Raw genomic sequence first — 22754 nt, 5'->3', positions numbered from 1 at the left:
GGAGGAGGAGGCAGAGAGACAGAGAGAGTCCGCCCGGCCGGCAGGGGGCGCTGCTGCTGGTGCTGCTTTGGGCGGGCTCTCCTCTTCTTCCTCCTCCTCCTCCTCCTCCCTCTGGGCCTGGGTCTCGCTCGCTCTCTCGCAGGGTTTCCTCCCCCCTCCCTCCCTCCAGTCCGCGCAGAGACAGAGAGAGCGCGAGTCCGCCCGGCCGGCAGGGGGCGCTGCTGCTTCGGGCGGGCTCTCCTCTTCTTCCTCTTCCTCCTCCTCCTCCTCCCTCCTGGCCCATTTGCTCTCTCTCTCTCTCTCTCTGGTTCCCACCCTGTCTCCTGGCCTCCTTCTCGGGCGAGGAGGGAGGGGAGCAAGAGGGGGCGCGTCTCCTTTGGGCGGGCTCTCCTCCTCCTCCCCCCCCTCAAGGCCACGCTCTCCCTCCCCCCCCTCCCTCCCTCCCCCTTGGCTTCCCCCTCGGCTTCCCTTGTTCTCAGGGGCGGAGGAGGGGGGGGGGCTTCTCTGGGGAAGAAGGCCCCTGCAGGAGGAGGATGGGAAGGGGGGTGTCCCTGTCCCCCCGTCCCCCCCCCCCAGGGTCCACTCTGGCCAGAGCTGAATCTCGTTCCCTGATGAATGGGGCCCAGTGGGAGATGGAGCAGGCCAGGAGGGGCCCACAGGGAGGGAGGGAAGGCAGAGGCCCCGCCCGAGGAGGGAGCCCTGAGCAGACAGGGGGGGGGGCAAGGCGAGGGAGGCCAGTCCCCAGCAGGAGGCATGGGGGCCCAGCTTTCTCCCCCTCTGGAGTAGCCCCTTATGGAGGGGCCCCAAGGGGACCCTGGCCCCCCTTCTTCCCTCCCCTGCCTCCTTTGGAGGAGCCTCCCCCCTCTGCCCTCCCTCCCTCCAAGATGCTCAGGAAACTCACCTGGAGACACCTGGCTCTGCTCCCGAGAGGTGCCTTCTGATGGGGGTCGCCTGTGGAACTCCCTCACCCCCCCCCCCATGGAATCCTATCAAGGAAAGGAGACCCCCCCCCATGAAAGGCCCCTCCCCTGCTTGCCCTTGGAGGACTGACTGCTCACCCAGGAGGAGCCTCCCCCCTCTGCCCTCCCTCCCTCCAAGATGCTCAGGGAACTCACCTGGAGACAACTGGCTCTGCTCCTGAGAGGTGGCTTCTGATGGGGGTCGCCTGTGGAACTCCCTCACACAGACCCCCCCCCCCCCATGGAACCCTATCAAGGAAAGGAGACCCCCCCCCCATGAAAGGCCCCTCCCCCGCTTGCCCTTGGAAGACTGACTGCTCACCCAGGAGGAGCCTTCCCCCTCTGCCCTCCCTCGGTATGCCCTAAACTACTTTTGTTGTTGTTCATTCGTTCAGTCGTCTCCAACTCTTCGTAACCTCATGGACCAGCCCATGCCAGCGCTCCCTGTCGGCCGTCACCACCCCCAGCTCCTTCAAGGTCAGTCCAGTCACTTCAAGGATGCCATCCATCCATCTTGCCCTTGGTCGGCCCCTCTTCCTTTTGCCTTCCACTTTCCCCAGCATCATTCCCTTCTCCAGGCTTTGCTGTCTCCTCATGATGTGGCATTCAAAGGACTTCCGCTTTGTCTCTAGTCTCCTTCCCTCCAATGAGCAGTCAGGCTTTCTTTCCTGGAGGATGGACTGGTTGGATCTTCTCGCAGTCCAAGGCACTCTCAGCACTTTCCTCCAGCACCACAGCTCAAAAGCATCTCTCTTCCTTGGCTCAGCCTTCCCGAAGGTCCAGCTCTCACATCCGTAGGTGACTACAGGGAAGACCACGGCTTTGACTAGGCAATGGATCTTGGTTGCCAGTCTGATGTCTCTACTCTTTACTATTTTATCGAGATTGGACATTGCTCTCCTCCCAAGAAGGAAGCGTCTTCTGATATTACTTTACTTTAAATTACTTTAATACCTCAAAATAAAACACTAGAGACAAGACTAAAAATGACCAATGAAGTTTACTAAACAATCAAGATGAATTAAAACAAGGTATACAAAGGTGCAGTATGAATTGTGATGGTAAAGACAACAGGAGACTATGAAGTAGAATGATGCTCTGAGGTAACAACTATAAACTCTGGGCATGTATAACTATTCTATGAGGCAAACATATTCTAATCTATGAGGTAAGTATAGCTATTCTATGGCATAGTCTATAATCTATAAACTATGGCAAATATAACTATTCTTTATAACATATACTATAAACTCTAAGGCAAATATGGCTATTAACTATGGCATATATATTAGGGCTGGGCAACCACGGAAAAATTTGTTTCTAAACTCGATTCGTTTTTTGGGGGTTTTTGCGTTTAGATATTTAAAAGAATTCCGAAATTTTTCTTTAAAAAAGTTCGATATTTACGAAATTTCGTAAAATTACGAAACGAATACGAAACGAATACGAAACGAATACGAATCGATTCGTTAATGGCGGACCCGACCGCGCAATACGCTAAAAAACCTCCATATGGGACAGAGGGAACTTCTGAAGCTTCCCTCTCCCTCTGTTGTTGACTGTTGGTGTGATATTTATAATTTTTTTTTCACTGATTAAACAAACAACAGCTATAAAACTTGCCCCAGACATGCGGAAATAATAACGAAACGATTTCGAAACGAATACGAAGCAATTACGAAACGAATTGAAAAATTCGTTTCGTTTTTTAGATGCTCCTGAATGGTTCGTTATCGCTTCGTAACAAAAAAAAAAAAACAAAACGAATTTTTAACGAATTACGAAATTACGAAACGAAACCACCCAGCCCTAATATATATCTATTAACTGTTGCATGTATATCTACTATCTATCTATAAGGCAAATATGTGCTAAGGATGGCCTGTTCAAATTGCTAGGCCAGACCAGACACTCTCTGGCTAACTAACTTCAAGCTAAGATCAAAAGGAATGCCATAAGAAGTTCTTTCACCAGCCCGTTCTGGCTCTGAGTCCGAATGGGCTGCACCAACCGAGCTCAGCCTCGAGGGGGAACCTAAGCTTCTCCCCTAAACTTGGCAAAATGGAACAGTGCACAGGCAAGAAAGCAAGCAGGGAAAGAAATACTAGGCCGAGACTTCACAGATATGCTAAAAAACCCCAAATTAACATTGTTTTGAAAAAGGTTTTTGATACACAAAACCATTCCTGATCGTAGCTTTGGCTCTGTTGTGAATTCCTGTCTTCATCTATAATGGCCGGGTATACTAGGTAAGAAATGAAGCAACACACAGGCAGGAGAGAAGATTAAAATCTCCAAATTACCAACGTTTAAAAGAAGTGTTGATACCCACGCTTGTCTCCTTACACACCTGTAAATAGCTTTGGCTCTGTTGTGAATGGAGTTGTGTAACGAGCCAATGTGATGGGACCAGAATGGCTCTTAAGGAAGGCTGCGTCTTACAGAAAACAAGCGTCATCAATTCTATCTTTCAGCCCTTGAGGGGAAAGTGTTTCTGGTTTGAAAATCCAAAATGACTCTCCGTAGCAGGCATCTTTTGACATCTGCATTGGGTTTAGGTGATACTTTCTCTAAAGCACAAAATTTAAAGCTGTTATGTGTTATATGTTATGTGTTATATGTTATCCTTCGTTTTTCTAGTTTTCCCCAGCATTCACTGAAATCCAGTTTACCATACTCACAGCTTTTAAGACTGACACGTAATTCTAGCACTCAAAAGGATTTTGACCCTTCGGCAGGTATCCTGAAAAAACAACTCAGAGAGTGAGGATACCCCAATAGGATACTTAACACAGCCATCAGCAAGGCTAACTCCATTCACAGGAATGAGCGACTGCAGGAACACCCTAGGAAGTAAAGCAACCGCATGATCTGGCCTCTCCGACACAATACTCATCTGAAATGAAAAAGATCATCTTTAAACACCGGCATCAAGTACAAGACATCTCAGGATGCCAAAGCACACCTATGATTGCCCACAAAAGATCCAAGAACTTAAGAGACTTGATCATCCATTCAGAGTACCACTCTCCCACCACATTCCAAAAACAGACTGTTAGGGGTCACACTAGTTGTGCCCATTGCGACTGCTATTCTCAATCTTTGAAGCGCAAAGCATTTTCACATCCTACATTCAATATCAACATTACCTTACAGCATTTCACCCCATTTATTTATTTGTCGTGTCAGAACAACCAGTCAAATTATATTACATTTCTAACAGAGCAAAGCAAACAAGCAGATTACAAAATTTGTGAGTATGAGAGTTGATTAAATGTCCTTTGACCAGTCTCTGGCCACTTGGAGTGCTTCTGGTGTTGCTGCAAGAAGGTCCTCCCTTGTGCATCATGTGGCAGGACTCAGGTTGCATTGCAGCAGGTGGTCAGTGGTTTGCTCCTCTCCACAATCACATGTCGAGGATTCCACTTTGTAGCCCCATTTCTGAAGGTTGGCTCTGCATCTCGTGGTGCCAGAGCGCAGTCTGTTCATTGCCTTCCAGGTCGCCCAGTCCTCTGTGTGCCCAGGAGGGAGTCTCTCAGCCATTGGTTGAGGTGCTGGGTTTGAGCCTGCCACTTTTGGACTCTCGCTTGCTGAGGGGTTCCAGTGAGTGTCTCTGTAGATCTTAGAAAACTATTTCTTGATTTAAGTTGTTGACGTGCTGGCTGATACCCAAACAGGGGATGAGCTGGAGATGTCTCTGCCTTGGTCCTTTCACTATTGGCTGCTACTTCCCGGCGGATGTCAGGTGGTGCAATACCGGCTAGACAGTGTAATTTTTCCAGTGGTGTAGGGCGCAGGCACCCCGTGATAATGCGGCATGTCTCATTAAGAGCCACATCCACTGCTTTAGTGTGGTGAGATGTGTTCCACACTAGGCATGCATACTCAGCAGCAGAGTAGCACAGCGCAAGGGCACTGTATCTGGTTGTGATCCCCAGGTTGTGCCAGTCAGCTTTCGTATGATATTGTTTCTAGCACCCACTTTTTGCTTGATGTTCAGGCAGTGCTTCTTGTAGGTAAGAGCACGGTCCAGAGTGACTCCCAGATATTTGGGTGCGCTGCAATGCTCCAGTGGGATTCCTTCCCAGGTGATCTTCAGAGCTCGGGATGCTTGTCTGTTCTTGAGATGAAAGGCACATGTCTGTGTTTTAGATGGGTTGGGGATCAGCTGGTTTTCCCTGTAATAGGCAGTAAGAGCACCTAGAGCTTCGGAAAGCTTCTGTTCTACCATCTCAAAGCTCCCTGCTTGAGCAGTAATGGCACGATCATCAGCATAGATGAAACTCTCTGTCCCTTCTGGCAGTGGCTGGTCATTTGTGTAGATGTTGAACATCATTTCACCCCATGATCTACCTATAATGTTGTTTACGTAATTTAATGTCCTTGCAAATTACTATAGGTTGGAATGACCACTAGACTCCTGAAAACTGGAATAAGTGAACATCGCTCTTGAATAAGGAATGGGTCCACTCTGAATCGGTAGGAAACTGGCAGCCAGTAGAACTGACACAACAAGGCGTTGTGTGCTCGCTGAGCGCCATTCCAATGAGCAACCTGGCTGCTGCTCGTTGGACCTTCCAAACAGTCTTCAAAGGCAGTACCACGTAGAGCACGTTGCAGTAATCTATATGGCATGTAATCTATACGGGATATAACCAGAGCATGGACCACTGGGGCCAAGTCTGACTTCCCAAGGTACAGGCACAGCTGGCATCCATGTGAGTCCTATAATGTGAGCGTAGACCTCCACTTTGAGTGAAGAACTGAGCACACTCCAAGCACTCATAGGGGTTCTCCCCAGTGTGGGTCCCTTGATGTTTATGTAGATGAGAACGCTAATAATATAATATATAGTAGGAAATATATCTTGTAAGCCGCTCTGAATCCCCTTCGGGGTGAGAAGGGCGGCATATAATTGTCGAAAATAAATAAATAAAATATTATTATATGTATTGAAAATCTTATATGAGTTGGCTTGACCTCTGTCTTGCTACTTAAACTGAATTACAGTGTCACAAAAAGATGTATGTCTAAAACGTGACACCAATATGAAAGGTGTGGAAAGCTCTGTCTTAAGAGTCTCTCTGGGATCAGTGACCACAGTTCCCTCCAATGGGAAGTCTATGTCTATGTAGACGTCAACTCTCAGGGATGCTCTTTCCACGTGCCATCTCTCAGGGATTCGTTGATTGTGCATGGCGGGGGCTTATCGTTATTTTATTTATTTATATCCCGCTTTTTCTCTCCATTCGGACACTCAAAGCAGCTCACAAATTAAAAGCGTTGCAATACAACTTAAAATATACAAATATTAAAACTCTATTGAATATCATTAATATTTTTTAAAAATTGGTCAAATCCATAAAATCACATGAAGCCTATAAAACCATTGCAGGATTGGATGTCCCATGACATCTCTTCCAACCCTATTATTCTATGATTCTATGACATTATGCTATGTCTATACATGGTTTCTCCCCACGGTGAGTTCGTTGATGCTTATGTAGAGGTGAACTATGAGTGAAGCTCTGTCCACACTCCAGGCATTTATATAGTTGCTCCCCAGTGTGAGTGTATTTATGTGAACGTTGTGGTCTACTCTGAGTGAAGCTCTGCCCACATTCCAAGCGTTCATAAGGTTTTTCCCTCAGTGTGGATCCTTTCATGTTTTTTTAGATGAGAACTCTGAGTGAACCTCTGTCCACACTCAAGGCATGTATAGGGTTTTTCCCCAGTGTGTGTCCTTCCATGTGAACGTATATATGAACTATGAGTGAAGCTCTGTCCACATTCCAGGCATTTATAAGGTTTCTCCCCAGTGTGTGTCCTTTCATGTGAACGTAGACCTGAACTACGAGTGAAGCTCCGTCCACACTCCAGGCATGTAAAGGGTTTCTCCCCAGTGTGAGTCCTTTTATGTGAACGTAGACCTAAACTACGAGTGAAGCTCCGTCCACACTCCAGGCATGTAAAGGGTTTCTCCCCAGTGTGAGTCCTTTTATGTGAACATAAATTTGAACTAAAAGCAAAGCTCTGTCCACACTCCAGGCATTCAAAGGGTTTCTCCCCAGTGTGAATCCTTTGATGTGTACGTAGATTTGAACTCTGAGTGAAGCTCTGTCCACACTCCAGGCATGTATAGGGTTTCTCCACCATATGAGTCCTTTGATGGGAACGTAGACCTGAACTATGAGTGAAGCTTTGTCCACACTCTAGGCATATATAGGATTTCTCCCCCATGTGAGTCCTTAGATGGGAACGTAGACATGAACTATAAGCAAAGGTCTTTCCACACTCCTTGCATGTATAGGGTTTTTCTCCTGTGTGAGTCATTTGATGTAAACGTAGACCTGAACTATGAGTGAAGCTCTGTCCACATTCCAGGCATTTATAAGGTTTCTCCCCAGTGTGTGTCCTTTCATGTGAACGCAGACCTGAAATCTGAGCAAAGCTCTGCCCACATTCCTGGCATTTATAGGCCTTCTCCCCAGTGTGAATCCTTTGATGTGTACGTAGATTTGAACTCTGAGTGAAACTCTGACCACATTCCAGGCATTTATAAGGTTTCTCCCCAGTGTGAGTCTTTTGATGACTATGTAGATGGCCACTCATAGTGAAGCTTTGTCCACATTCCAGGCATTTATAGGGTTTCTCCCCAGTGTGTGTCCTTTCATGTGCACGTAGAGCTGAAATCTGAGCAAAGCTTTGTCCACATTCCTGGCATTTATAGGGTTTCTCCCCAGTGTGAATCCTTTGATGTGCACGTAGATTTGAATTATGAGCAAAGCTCTGACCACATTCCAGGCATTTATAAGGTTTCTCTCCAGTGTGAATCCTTTGATGTGTACGTAGACTTGAATTATGAGCAAAGCTCTGTCCACACTCCAGGCAGGAATAGGGTTTCTCCCCAGTGTGAGTCTTTACATGTTGCTGCAGACTATGCCTCCGAGTGAAGCTCTGTCCACAGTCCAGGCATTTATAGGGTTTCTCCCCAGTGTGAATCCTTTGATGTGTACGTAGACTTGAATTATGAGCAAAGCTCTGTCCACACTCCAGGCACGTATAGGGTTTCTCCCCAGTGTGAGTCCTTTGATGTCTATGTAGATGTGAACTATGAGCAAAGCTCTTTCCACACTCCGGGCAGGAATAGGGTTTCTCCCCAGTGTGAGTCCTTACATGTTGCTGCAGAGTATCCCTCCGAGTGAAGCTCTTTCCACACTCCAGGCATTTAGACGCTTTCTCCTCCATGTCAAGAATGATACGGGTGTTGAATTCCAATACAGAGACTTGACTCTTCTTTATTCCTTTGTTATCTGTAAGTGAAGTCAAGAATTCAGCAAGATCATCGCCTCGAGAGGATGTCTTCTCCCTGTGTTATCGGTTTCCTTACTGCATCCAAGAGGTCGCTCCAAAGAGTCCTCCCTTCCCTGGAGAAGAAAGAAGAGAAAGATCAAGGATGGAAGCCAGAGACCTTCTCTACCTCCAAGATTTCCCCCTTCCCCTTCATGGGTCACGTTGAGAATGGAAATACCAAGAAAGGCAGACACTGGGGCCTCAAACATATATTAATTAATTAATTAATTAATTATTCGAACTTATATGCCACCACTCCCCTGGGGCTCGTAGCAGCGTACAAGAAAGCTAAAATCTAACACAATATAAAACAATTGAAACACAGCGACATCAAAGATTAAAGGCCTGCCGGAACAAATATGTATTACATGCCCTGCGGAAAGCTGATAAGTCCCGCAAGGCACGAACTTCAGGTGGCAGAGTATTCCAGAGTGCCACTGCTGTGAAGGCTCTGCGTCTGGTTGCTGTTAGACGCAAGGTCTTCACACTAGGAACTTCCCATAAATCTTGGTCCTCAGAACGGAGGGATCTCTGGGGTTGGTAGAGGGTGAGGCGGTCCCTCAGGTACATCGGCCCCAGAACATGTAAGGCATTAAAGGTAAGTACCATCACTTTGAAAGTGATCCGGTGCTCAATGGGTAACCAATGCAGCTGCAGGAAGATTGGTGTTATGTGGCATCTCATCGAAGTTCCCGCAAGAAGCCGAGCAGCTGCGTTTTGTACCAACTTGAGCTTCTGGATCACCAACAGAGGAAGGCCAATGTAGAGGGCGTTACAGTAGTCCAGTCTTGAGATGACCGTGGCCTGGATCACTGTAGCTAGGTCATCCCTGGACAGATGGGGGGCCAGCCGTCTAGCCTGCCGCAGATGAAAAAAGGCAGTTCTGCTAACAGCGGAGATCTGGGCCTCCATCGTCAGTAGAGGGTCCAAAAAGATTCCCAGACTCTCGACCAATGATGACGGGCGTAGCGCCTCACCATCCAGGGTGGGCAGCTGGATATCCCCACTGCCCGGTTGACCCAGCCATAGGATCTCCGTCTTTGCTGGATTCACCCTCAACCTGCTGGCACGCAGCCATCCAGTAACGGCCTCGAGGCACTGATGAAAATTATCAGGTACAGAGTCCGGTCGGCCTTCCATCTTCAACACAAGCTGAGTGTCATCAGTGTACTGGTAACACTCAAGCCCAAAACCTCGAACCAGCTGAGCAAGTGGTCGCATATAGATGTTAAACAACAGAGGGGAGGAAATGGCCCCCTGAGGAACCCCACAGAGTAGAGGGGACCTCTCAGAGAGCAGGCCTCCCCTCTCCACTCGCTGTCCACGGTTGTGAAGGAAGGAGGACAGCCAATTTAAAGCTCTCCCCCTGACTCCAACAGCAGCAAGGCGGTGGGTCAAAAGATTGTGGTCGACTGTGTCAAATGCTGCTGTGAGATCCAATAGCACAAGCAGCGCTGACCCGCCCTGGTCAAGCTGACATCAAAGGTGATCCGTGATGGAGGCCAGCACCGTCTCTGTCCCGTGCCCCACATGGAAGTCGGACTGGAAGGGATCTAGTCCAGCTATATCATCTAAGAACTGCTGCAACTGCTCCACTGCTGCCCTCTCAATCACCTTTCCCCGGAACGAAAGATTCGAAACTGGGCAGTAACTGGAGGGAACCGAACAATCTAAGTCTGGTTTCTTCAGCAGGGGAGAGACCGCCGCCTCTTTTTGGGTTGTATGGTATAGTGAATCTTACCTAGTAGGCCAGAAAGGGAGCCTGGTTAACAGTATGGCAGACCTCCATTTTGGGAGTGTAAGCCAGGGAGGCAGCCATCTTGAGTGAGGATAGATGGAAGCAAGGAGTAGTTTGGAAGTCTCCTAGGATTGGCCAGAGCAGTTGGGAGGAGAGAAGTCTTAGGAGGGAAAAGAATTCAGCTTCAGTGTTAGTTGAGGGAAGAGTTAGCTAATAACCCAGGGACTGTCTAGATACGTTAGACAGACGCATTACTATTTCTCTGCAATAGAGTGAGGGTTTTGTTACCAACAGATGATTCTGTGTGGTTAGCTCTGTCTGTAACTAAGCGAAGAGAATTGGTTCAAGCAACCAAGCAAGCTGAAGTCACGCTTTTTGTACCTCTCAGTAGTAGTTAGTTGTCTGTTTTTGAAAATAAATCTTTTTCTGTTTAACTTTCAAAAAGGTCTCTAGAATACATCATTCCATCATCACGCCTTTGTGATAGTTCCAGCATTTTGAACACCCTGCACTACAGAAAGCCTCTTAACAAACAGTTGATTGGGAGCCAGGGGAAAAGCAGCGTTGGCAGGAGTGGGAAAATAATAATAATAATAATAATAATAATTATTATTATTATTATTATTATTATTATCTTTATTTGTACCCCGCTAGCATCTCCCGGAGGACTCGATGCGGCTTACACAGGCCGAAGTAAAACATAACACGACAGTAGAAAACACAGCAAATCAATAGTTAAGCAAGCAACAACGACAATAACAATACATCATGACACTTTAAAACTGGGCCGGCCAGCGCAATGGGGTACAGGGTTAAAAGTGCTAGAGTGGTAGGAGGAGCATAGGAATAAAAATAGTACGGTGTGCAGTAATGTTAATTGTGCTAAAGTGCTTCTAGGACTTGGGTGGGGATTCCTAATCTGAGAAGGCACATTGGAACAGCCAAGTTTTTAGGTTCTTTCTGAAAGCTGCTAAAGTAGGGGCCTGGCGAAGATCTTTTGGAAGGGCATTCCAAAGTCGGGGAGCCGCCACAGAAAAGGCCCTGTCTCGCGTTCCCACCAAGCGCGCTTGCGACGTGGGTGGGATCACGAGCAGGGCCTCCCCAGATGACCGGAGCGAACGTGTGCGTTCGTAGATGGAGATGCGGTCACGCAGGTAGGGTGGTCCCAAACCGTTCAGGGCTTTGTAGGTGAGCACCTGCACCTTGAATTGGGCTCGGAAAATAAATGGCAGCCAGTGGAGCTCCTTAAACAGAGGGGTAGACCTCTCTTGATAATGAGCCCCAGTTAGCATCCTGGCTGCTGCACGCTGGACCAGTTGGAGTTTCCGAGCCGTCTTCAAGGGCAGCCCCATGTAGCGCGCATTGCAGTAATCCATTCTAGAGGTGACCAAGGCATGGACCACCCCGGCCAGATCTGCCCTCACGAGGTACGGTCGCAGCTGGCGCACAAGTCTCAATTGTGCAAAGGCCCTCCCGGATACCGCCGACACCTGAGCCTCAAGTGTAAGCGATGAGTCCAGGAGGACACCCAAACTGCGGACCTGTGGCTTCAGGGGGAGTGTAACCCCGTCCAACACAGGTTGCCACCCTATACCCTGATCCGGTTTACGATCGACCAGGAGGACCTCTGTCTTGTCAGGATTGATTTTCAGCCTGTTCTTCCTCATCCAGATCGACACAGCAGCCAGGCACTCGTCCAGCACCCGGGAGGCCTCCTTGGCATTAGGTGGAAAGGAGTAGTAGAGTTGTGCGTCATCCGCATAGAGATGGCACCCAACTCCAAAACTCCGGATGAAAAGTTTACCTCCAATACTTATTTTAAAAATCCTAAAACTACTTAGGTTGGTGGCAGCTTTAATTCAAATGAGAGTTTGAAGACAAGCAGTGTTCACTTCACCACAACACATAACCATCATCGTTTAGCTACCATATTGGAGGCACAGGGGTGGGATTTTTGAAGAAAGGAAAATTTTGGGGAAGATCCATCCTGCCCAGACATATTTTTGATAAGCCTCCAGCATTGCGTCATTGGTTGTGTTATATATTATAGTGGTGGCAGCGTCGTGATTGAGTGATATATATAACACTTCGTTATACTGGTGTTCCAGTGGCGAGATATAGATATATATTATACCGTCGTCGTTATATATGTGTATATATATATATATATGTTACATATATGTTATATATGTGTATATGTCCCGGCATTGAATGTTTGCCATATATATGCTGTGCTCCGCCCTGAGTCCCCTGAGTCGGGGTGAGAAGAAGGGCGGAATATCAATGGTTTAAATAAATATATAACATGGGTCGCATGGGTAACAGTTGTAATATGAGTGTATAACAGCAGGGAACCCATGAAGATCTTTCCTGATCAGCCTATTGGCCCAACTCCCATGACCAACAGGAAATACTGGAGAGGCTTGGGGAAAACACACCTTGGCATTTGGGAGTTGCTGGGATGTATAGTTTGCCTGTGGAGACCAAAATCCACTGATTGTGGTGATGCGAATGTATGTAAATTAACTCAATTACACATATCAACAAATTACACAGAGCTGCCACATTACACATATCAACAAAACACAGAGCTGCCACATTCACATTAGGCAAAAACAATTGGTTCTTCTCTTGAAGTATGAAACAAAACCTTCTTGTGAGGAAGAATAGTCCTTGAACGTCAATCAATGTCCTATTCTTTATTGCATACGAGTAGGCTCCGGTAATCACAATACGTGTCCTATCCCCTTTGTTACACACGAGTCAGGTGCAGCATCACATTGTTGGCCATGTAGACAATTTCAAAAAGAAGGAAGAAACCATGAAAATAAACACAATCTGGCTCCTAGTAGTAAAAAAAAAACAACAACAACTCTAAAATGAGGACAGAAAGTGTTTTTGCCAAGTTTTACAAACTTTGTGTATTTAAATACATTACAACCGTATCCTTGGTTTGCTTCTGATACAGTAAATAAAAATAAACGATAGTAAAAAAAGAACAACACTCTGAAAACAGGGGAATTGCAGACATGAAATAATCAGGGCCAGCTAACGCCCTCCAACAAAGGATTCCCCCAGGCAGGAAGCAGCCAGGCTTTGAAGCTGCAAGGCCATCCAATGCTTATCAAGGTGATTAATTCCACCATTCACCCTTGCCTGCAACAGACAAGAGTTCTTTTGGCAAAAGCTGGGACCCTACGCTACGCTACTTGTGCAATGCGGCTGAAAATTAAGGAAGGGAAGACGAGCGCAATGCAGGTCAGAAAGGAGGAGCAGAAAGGGGGGGGGGCAACAAACAGCCAAGCATAATGCTGAAGGCAAGTGAAGTAATGTGACAGACAACCATGTCAGACTACACAGAGAAGCCATTGAAATACAGAAACATGGGGACAATTTCAACAGAAAGGAGGAAACCATGAAAATAAACAAGATTTGGCTACCAGTATTAAAAAATTCAAAAAATGCAACAGCAAAAACAGCAGAGAGGAAACAGGCAGGGACTTCTAATTACCTTTCAAGAAGAGTTTGCTCCGGGCACGGTCAGCCCATTGTATGCTTATCAAGATGTCAATTGAAACATTAACACACCTAGCCCAACTGACAAAGTCCTTTGCCCCACCCTGGTTGTTCTGTCGCCGCTGGGCCTATAGCTAGTTGACTTTAGATATAGGATGTGTAACCTTTACCCAGCGGGAAGCCAGGGACCCTAGGAAAAGTTCTCAGAGGCTTCCTTTACAGAAGGAATCTTCAAGTGGCTTAAAAGGTACAACAAAGTCTTTTATTAATGAATCCAACAGGAATTGTAAAGCTTTCTTGGTAAGGTATCAGCTCTCTCAAACTTGTCCGCATAACTTTCTTCAAAGGAAAATTCCCCTTTTTAACTTCTCCCAAGGCTAACTAAAATCCAACCCCCGCTGGTGTGGGCTCCTCTGCCAGGCCGAACTGCTTCTCGAAACACTGAGAGGACCTACCAGACAGGCAATGGATGTTCTTTAGAGTTGGCTGTCTTCCTGGAAACTCCCAAGGCTGTAGGAAGGAATCCCTGGAGTTCTTAGGAGACCCTTAAAGCTGTGGGAATGCTTCCCTGATGTTCGTTCCCTGGAGCTCTTAAAGGTTGAAGCCTTTGTACAGGGAAGTAAACACATCCTATACATTGGTTAACCTTTCTGTGACTGACTGGAAAAGGCTCCCTTCCCTCCAAAAAGCAAAAAAGGGGCGGGACCAGGAATCCTAACTATAATTGGCAGGTGGCTTACCCTATGATTGCAGCCTATAACAGGAAGCCACCCTGCCGCAAAATCCCAACCCTGGGATGGCAAACAAACATTAAACACAGCAAATAAATCTGGAGCTCCTGGAACAGCTGTTCCAGAACACTCCTGGCCTAGATTTCTCAACGATGAGAAATCTACACTATAATAAACGGCAAATCTAATTTGGAATAAACAATTACCCACTCGATAACAACACAATATCACAAATTGGTCTGTGTAACACAGAAACATTGCCATTTTGGCACACTCTTAGCTTTTACTTCCTTCCCAATCTATCCGGACTTGGCAAGGTCTCTGTAACTTTGGCCAAAGGCCACATGAAATGAGGTAGGGAGTCTTTGAGCAAAACAATGTCCCCAACTTGGAAGTTGGGCTTGGAGTCTTTCCACTTCCTGCGACTCTGGAGTTGAGCCAAGTACTCTGCCTTCCAGCGTCTCCAAAACTGGTTGGCAAGAGTTTGAGTTTGTTTCCAGAGTACCTTGTAAGACTTTTCAGGAACAGGGTGCGTAATTTCCTGCCATTCAGAAGTCTTTGAGTCAAAATGGATGCTGGGCTCCTGGCCGTGAATTGGCGTGGGATGCTCAGCTGGTGTAAAACTTGAGCCTGACCGATTTGCTGTTTGGTCTTGTTTTCACGCTGTAACTTGCGTCTCAAAGACTGCAGTCTCGTCTTGGCTACCTGTCTGTTAGGAGGCAAGGTAGGCCGGTCTGTTTTGAAGGGCAAAGGGGCGATCCAGTTCCCTTCCTCGCTGAGAGTCACCTCGGAGTTCATGATGTTCAGGAACTCTTGTTCATCTCGGGAGAGCGCTGTGTTCTCGTCGTCCTGGGATACATCGCAGATGGATGAAAACTCAGATGAAACTCCTTGGCAGCAAACAGAAATGTGGCTGAGGCAACTTTGCATGAGGGTGACTCTGCCACAGCTGAGGGTGTTGGGCTGACCTGGACACAGAGAAGATGGAGGATGCATTCTGTCGACACATACAGGTCCCTGTATGGTCCATCCTAATGGAGTCTTCTGTGCCAAAGGTGCACCAGGAGGACCTCTCTTTTCAGCTCGGATGCTCATCAAGCTGGGGCAGTTGGATCCAATGAGCAGGACTATGTCGATACCCGGCTCAAAGGGTGGAATGAGGTCCTGTAGTCCTTTTAGGTGGGGATGCGCTTGCATCATCTCTCTGGTAGCAATCTGGTCCTTATTGCGTGGGATGGACGCACACTCAATAAGGTCGGGCAACTCAAAACGAATGTCCTTGCCACATGGCGAAATGATAAATCCAGACGCAATGCGGCCCTGTCTTCGTTGTTTGCCTGTACAAGTAGAAATGCAATAGTCAATAGTCTTTGCCTGCCCCTTAAAGATTTTGAAGAAGTCAGGGGTGGCCAGGGAACCGTCGCTTTGGTTGTCAAGGGCCACATACATTTTCTTCTTCATCCAAGGCTTGCTGGCAGGAAAAACCTCTGCCAAACAAATGGGGTGGCAAATCCTAGTTTTCTTTGGGCTGCCACACAGCTGTGTGCAGGCCACAGAGGGTGCCTCAGTGCCCGATGAAGGTCCAGCTGAATCTTCTGGGGAGAGTTGACTGGTGGCCCCGCTCTTGATCTTGGAGGGCACGAAATCCTTGTCATGCATGGCTGAGCAATGCTTTTCGGATTGGCACACCTCGCACTTCACCTTTTCTTTGCATGACTTTGACTGGTGGGGAGTTGCACCGCAGCACCTGAAGCAGATCCTGGACTTCTTGAGGATCTCGACCTTGTCTGCGTGAGGCTTCTTGGCAAACTCCCTGCAGTCGGCCAAACTGTGGGGCTTTGCATGCAGTGGGCACAAGACATCCTCGGGGTCAGCTGGAGATGAGTTGGTCTCCGTGGACTTGACGGTGATGTTTCTTTTGGTGCCACTGTCTGCAGGTTTCTTAGGGTCTTTGATGGGCCTGTCCATCCTTGGGGTCCCATAAAGAGTTGGAAATCCCGTCTGTGGGTCGTTGAGTTGCATGGCTGCATTTGTAACAAAGTCCACAAGATGGGTGAACGGTGGGTAGACCTGATGGTTGGCCTGTTTGAATCTGAAGACTTCTTTGCCCCACTCTTCTTGTAAGGAGAATGGCAGCTTCTGGATGATGGCAGTTTGGGACAAGTGTTGGTCCAGGCAGGCAAACCCTGGAAGCTGTGGGTTTCCCTTGGCAGACTGAAGCTCAATCAATAAGTCTGACAAGTCCCAAAGCTGTTCAAAGTCTTTTGGTTTGAGCACTGGGAACTGATGAAGTCTGTCCATCAGCGAGGCTTCAATTTGGGTGCTGGACCCGTAGCGCTGGTCAAGCCTTGTCCATGCAGTGTCCAAAGCTCTATCTGGTTGGTCGATGAGAGCCGAGAAAATCCTTCTCACCTGCTGAGCCGATACTGGACCAAGCCAGGCGATCAAAAGAGTCAATTGTTCCTCAGAGGAGAGTCTTAAACTCTGAATGGCTCGCTGAAAAGTCTTTTTCCAAAGTAGGAAATCTTCTGGCCGGTCAGAGAATTTCTCCACACCTTTGTCCCTCAAATCCTTTCTCGGGTTCCTAAACAAAGACTCAAACTGCGACTGAGGAGTCTGAAGGAACGGAAGGGGTGTTTGGTCAGGGGTAAAGGTGAAGTTCTTCTGAAATGTAGAAGGTCCATTCCAAGGAACACCTGTGGCCTCAGGAATGGGTGACACTCTGATTTCTGGGCTAGGCTTTGGTACCTGAGTTGATGGCTGTGGGCTCCTGGCCCTGAATTGCTCGACCAGCCTGTGTGGCGCGATGTCGCTGTCCGCATGCACCAGCTTGCCGTCTTGGAAACCAACGTGGGCTGGCAGAAGAGGCGTGGTTGGAGGTGTTGGCAAACGGTTGACATTTTCTTGAGACAGTTCTCCTTGCAGCGCCTTTGCCAAGATGTTGGCACGGACCCTTTTCTGCGCTGCCTCCTGCTGGATGCGCGACAACTTTAATTTCGCCTCTAACTCGGCTTGTGACTGCTTTTGCTTCGCCTCTAACTCTAGTTGAGCCCGCTCAAAGTTCAGACCTAGGTCTGCCGCTGCAGCCTCAGCTTCTGCTTCTAGGATTTTTTCTTGCAGTTTGAGACGCCTTGTTTCCCTCTTGTAAAGGGCCACCATAGATGAGGAGCTGCATCTGGAGACAGACGATCCTGACGCGGAGCCATGTCTGCTGCTATGCCTCCTGCTGGTGTGGCTGTGCTTGCTTTGGCCAGAAGCACCTCCCTGACTGCTCTGCACACTTAAAGCCTTTGGGGAACCTGAGATGTGAGCCATGACAGCAAATTGCCCAAACAGTATAGCAATACGATCACAATATGGAAATGCAGTAATAAAGCAGTCAGTGAATCAATGCAATTGCAAACACTGAAAACCTAATACTTTAAGGCAGAGAATAAACATAACAGACACAATCATTCAAATGCACATCAAACCCTTGCTGAAAGGCTATAAAAAGCCAAAGGCGATTGCAAAAAACCCTTTCCAGGAATCTGAAAGGCAAAGCAGAAACAAGGCTTGTTTCAAAAGAGCGGGAAAGCTTGCTTCTGCTGGAAACTGTAGCTGGAACAAACTGTTGCAATTCCATGCAGACCTGTTGTGCAAAAGCTGGAGGAGAAATGTAGCAACTTGCAAACTGAGTAGAACTTCAAAATGGTGGGAAGAGAGCTGAAGCAAAGAAGGAGGCTGCCAGCCCCTCCCTTCTGGTCTTCCAAAATGGCCGAAAATGAAGAAGCACGAACAGATGGGCTCCTCTGCCAGGCCGAACTGCTTCTCGAAACACTGAGAGGACCTACCAGACAGGCAATGGATGTTCTTTAGAGTTGGCTGTCTTCCTGGAAACTCCCAAGGCTGTAGGAAGGAATCCCTGGAGTTCTTAGGAGACCCTTAAAGCTGTGGGAATGCTTCCCTGATGTTTGTTCCCTGGAGCTCTTAAAGGTTGAAGCCTTTGTACAGGGAAGTAAACACATCCTATACATTGGTTAACCTTTCTGTGACTGACTGGAAAAGGCTCCCTTCCCTCCAAAAAGCAAAAAAGGGGCGGGACCAGGAATCCTAACTATAATTGGCAGGTGGCTTACCCTATGATTGCAGCCTATAACAGGAAGCCACCCTGCCGCAAAATCCCAACCCTGGGATGGCAAACAAACATTAAACACAGCAAATAAATCTGGAGCTCCTGGAACAGCTGTTCCAGAACACTGGTCATTCCACAGATATATAAACCCCTTGTCCTAATTCCAACAGACCTCACCTCTGAGGATGCTTGCCATAGATGCAGGCGAAACGTCAGGAGAAATGCCTCTAGAACATGGCCATATAGCCTGAAAAAACCCACAAGAACCTAGTGATTCCAGCCATGAAAGCCTTCGACAATACAATGTGACAGTTATTTACTGTTAAATGATAAACAACGACTTACGAAGACGGTAAATGGGATAGAAATGCTCCCTCTCCTCCTTTCTGGGGAACAATGTTCTCTCGACTCTGACGCAGCTGCGTCTCTCGCTAACTGCGCTCTCTCGCGCATGTGTTCCTCTCATTCATTCAGACCCGTGTTGTGCAAGTAGCATAGAGTCCCAGCTATCCTACCTTTGCCGCTCTTTCTTTCTCCCTCCCTGGACATCATTCCACAGGAATATAGATAAACCTCATCTGCCTTGTTTCCGACAGACCTCACCACCTCTGAGGGCGCCTGCCTGCCTGCCTGACACAGATGGGGCGAAGGAATTATCCCCGTGCTGGGCCTTTCTGTGGAGTCTGACATGGTCATTGCCAGAGAGCTGCAAGGCCAAGAACCATCCATGAGAGTCAAGACAAAGAGCCACCCAGAGGGAAAGGGGTTCTTCCCACACATCAAGGGGACCACGTGCCACAGGGGGAAGCTGATGAGGAACCACAACCTACGCACGATCTCCAGACCCAGCAAGAAAATCCTCTCCTCTCTGCCGGAGTCTACTTTCTCCCTTGCAGTTGTGTACAGACCCCCAATGGCAACATTCACACTTGCCTCCAACAGATCAGAGTTCTTTCTTCCTCCCACCCTGGATCTCATTCCACAGGGATAGAGAGATCAACCCCATTTCGAAATAAGAAATTCAATGTGCAGATTTGATAAATGTGAATTTAATATATGTGTGGGAATGAAAGGAAGGATGGGGTATTAATTTTGGAAGCACCAGTAAAATATTAAGGCCTGCAATGACTAACTCCCCGCTTGCTGGAACTGTAATTAAAAGTTGCTAATGAGAACTGAAAAGTAAACTGTGATAAGAACTGAGACAATGGTTCTTTCAAGTTAAGGAAATGTTTGCAACATTCCTTAAGTTAAGAAGGAAGTCACCACAAGCCTTGCGTTTGTCAACATCAATGAAGAAGATCAACAGTTGGCCAGGAAACTGAGGTGGATTCAGGATGGAAGATGTCTATCATTCATTTACAACTTTGGGACGACATCAGCTGGATATTCCTATAAAAGACTCAGTCTAATAATGCTCAAAGTGTGGCAGACCTGAGGAGTCTGTTCCACCCGCCATGCTCAGCTCCGTGGAAGGAGAGAGGTGGTGTCCCTATGGAGAGTGGCAGATGTGCACGGGAGCAGCCTGGTCCCTTTGGGGCTCCTTTCTCAAGGAAGACGAAGAAGGAGGGCGCTTTTGGAGTCTGGGATTTTGTGCAGGGATCCAGGTTGTGCTGTATAGAAAACACAGATCTGGTCCATAAAAATAATAATAATAATAATAAACTTTATTTGTACCCCGCCAGCATCTCCCCCAACGGGGACTCGGGGCGGCTCACATGAGGCCACGCCCAAACAGCAAATTACAATATAATAAAATAAACAACATCGCAATAAAGTACAAAGCATATAAATACAACAAGCAAAATACACACAGCATAAGAAAGCAAATAAACAACACAATGACAGTGAGTGGGCCACATGTACAATGAAATGGTTTAAAAACTCAGGGTGAGATCAAAGGAGTCTGTCGTTTGCATGGGGAACTCATAGAGAAATAGTGTCATAAACATACCTTCGTACGGGGGGGGGGGGGGTTTCTCCTAGGTCAAAGTGTTGAGGGGGGCAATAGCCAAAGCTTGGCATTGTTCTCAGGGAAAGAAGTTCTGGTGTTGTGGAAGTTTAGGAAGTGTGTGTTGTGAGGCTGTAGGGAAGCTGGGTCTGGCTGAACAGGTGTTCTTCTCCAAGGAGGGAGGAAAGGATAGGATAACGTTTGGGTGCATGAGGATGGAGGCATGTACATGTGTGTGAATGGTGTGTGTGTGAATGGTGAGTGAACATGTAATTCCCGTTTATTTCTTAGACATGTAGTTGTAAATCTAATGTAGTTGCATAGAATCTGTATGTCTCAATGTTTATGTCCCAAGACATAGTTTTCTAAGATCTACAGACACTTGCTGGAACACCTCAGCAAGCGAGAGTCCAAAAGTGGCAGGATCAAACCCAGAACCTCAATCCCTGGCTCCCCCCTGGGCTTACAGAAGATGGGGCGATTTGGAAGGAAGGAGGGGGAGGGAGGGAGGGAAGGGAGGAGGGAGGGAGGGGGAGGGAGGAAGGAGGGAGGGAAGGAGGGAGGGGGAGGGAGGGAAGGAGGGAGGGAGGAAGGAGGGAGGGGGGAAGGGAGGAGGGAGGGAGGAAGGAGGGAGGGGGGAAGGGAGGAGGGAGGGAGGAGGGAGGGAGGAAGGAGGAAGGGAGGGGGGAGGAAGGAGGAAGGGAGGGGGGGAGGGAAGGAGGGGGGAGGAAGGAAGGAGGGGGAGGGGAGGGAGGGAAGGGAGGGGGGCGGGAGGAAGGAAGGAGGGAGGGAGGGGGGAGGGAAGAAGGAAGGAGGGAGGGGGAGGGAAGAAGGGGGAGGGAGGAGGGGAGGGAGGGAGGGAAGGGAGGAGGGAGGGAGGGGGGAGGGAGGGAGGAAGGAGGGGGAGGGAAGAGGGAGGGAGGGGGGGAGGGAGGGGGAGGGAGGGAGGAAGGAAGGAGGGAAGAGGGAGGGAGGGGGGAGGGAGGAAGGAGGGGGAGGGAGGGAAGAGGGAGGAAGGGGGGGAGGAGGGAGGAAGGAGGGAGGAAGGGGGGGGAGGGAGGAGGGGGGAGGAAGGAAGGAGGGCGAGGGAGGAGGGAAGGGAGGAGGGAGGGAGGGAAGGAAGGAAGCCCTGCTTGGTGGCCGAGAGAGAGGGCCTGCCTGCCTGCCTGCCTGCCTGCTTTCCATCCGGGCTGAGCCTCAGCTCCTCCTCCTCCTCCTCTTCGGCCGGAGACCGTTCCTCTCGCCCCAAGGCCATGGTGGGCGCCACTCCCGGGGAGGGACACTCCCCTCCCCTCCCTCCCCGTCTCCGCTCACCTCAGCCTCTCTTCCTCTTCCTCTTCCTCCCAAAATGGCGCCCTCCCGCGCGGGGGCCAAGGGGGCGGGGCCTGAGTGACGTCACCCTTCCCTCCCTCCCTCGGGGTGGGCGGGGCCTCAGGGGAAGAGCACCCTCGCTCCCGATTGGCCGCCCTCTCTCCCTCCCTCCCGGGAAGGCGAAGGGGCTCATTTGCATGTGGAAAGGGAGGAGGGAGGGAGGGAGAATGGGGCGCCCCTCGCCAGACCCTGCCCTTCCTCCTCCAGGCCGGCAGGGGACGCGCTAGGCCCCGCCTGACGGAAGGCTCCCAGGGAGGGAGGGAGGGAGGGAGGGAGGAAGGGAGGGGGGGGCGGAACTGAGCGGGGAGGCTTTTGGCCAAGGGGCTCTCCCCCCTCCCCCTCCCCGCTCCATGGAGACACACACACACACACACCCTCGCCTCCCCTCTGCCTGCCCGGGTGTGGGCGGAAGGTCAGGAGGGAGTGCTTCAGGCCTGCCCGCCCCCCCCCCCCGTTGTTGTGGTGATGACAGGATGGGCCCAAGGGACCCCAGCCTCTCATGGGAGGGAGGGAGGGAGGGAGGGAGGGGGCCGGGCAGGTGGGAGGAGGCCACAGGTAGTTTCCAACAGGAAGCAAACAGTATTTTGGCGCCTCCCCCCCCCCCCCACAAACCAATCACTGATCTCTCTCTCTATACATACATACATACATACATACATACATGGACAAATATGTTGGCCCTCCAGGTATTTTGGTCTTCCTACTGGCTGTTTGGAATTGTGGGAGTTGAAGTCCAAAACACAGGGAGGGAGGGCCCAAGTTGGACCATGCTATACACACACACACACACACTAGCCGTGCCCTGCCAGGCGTTGCTGTGGCCCCAGCCTGGTGCTCTTGAAAAGAAAGTAATGAGCTCTTTGCCCCACCCCAGCCATTCCACAGATATATAAACCCATTGTCCTAATTCCAAGAGACCTCATTACTACCTCTGAGGATGCTTGCCAGAGATGCAGGCGAAAGGTCAAGAGAAAATGCCTCTAGAACATGGCCATATAGCCCAAAAAAAACCACAAGAACC

The 22754-nt window shown here is 49.0% G+C and overlaps 1 pseudogene; it reads right to left on the bottom strand.

The window, feature by feature from the left end:
* Nucleotides 1–6723: 6723 nt before the first annotated feature.
* On the bottom strand, nucleotides 6724–21725 carry LOC132775209 (zinc finger protein 658B-like; annotated as a pseudogene).
* Between the last annotated feature and the right edge of the window lie 1029 nt (nucleotides 21726–22754).

Source organism: Anolis sagrei, chromosome 4, assembly GCF_037176765.1.
Source record: "Anolis sagrei isolate rAnoSag1 chromosome 4, rAnoSag1.mat, whole genome shotgun sequence".
NCBI classification, from domain to species: Eukaryota; Metazoa; Chordata; class Lepidosauria; order Squamata; family Dactyloidae; genus Anolis; species Anolis sagrei.
The sequence above is the reverse complement of the archived record's forward strand: the minus strand, read 5'-3'. Positions and strand labels throughout refer to the sequence as shown.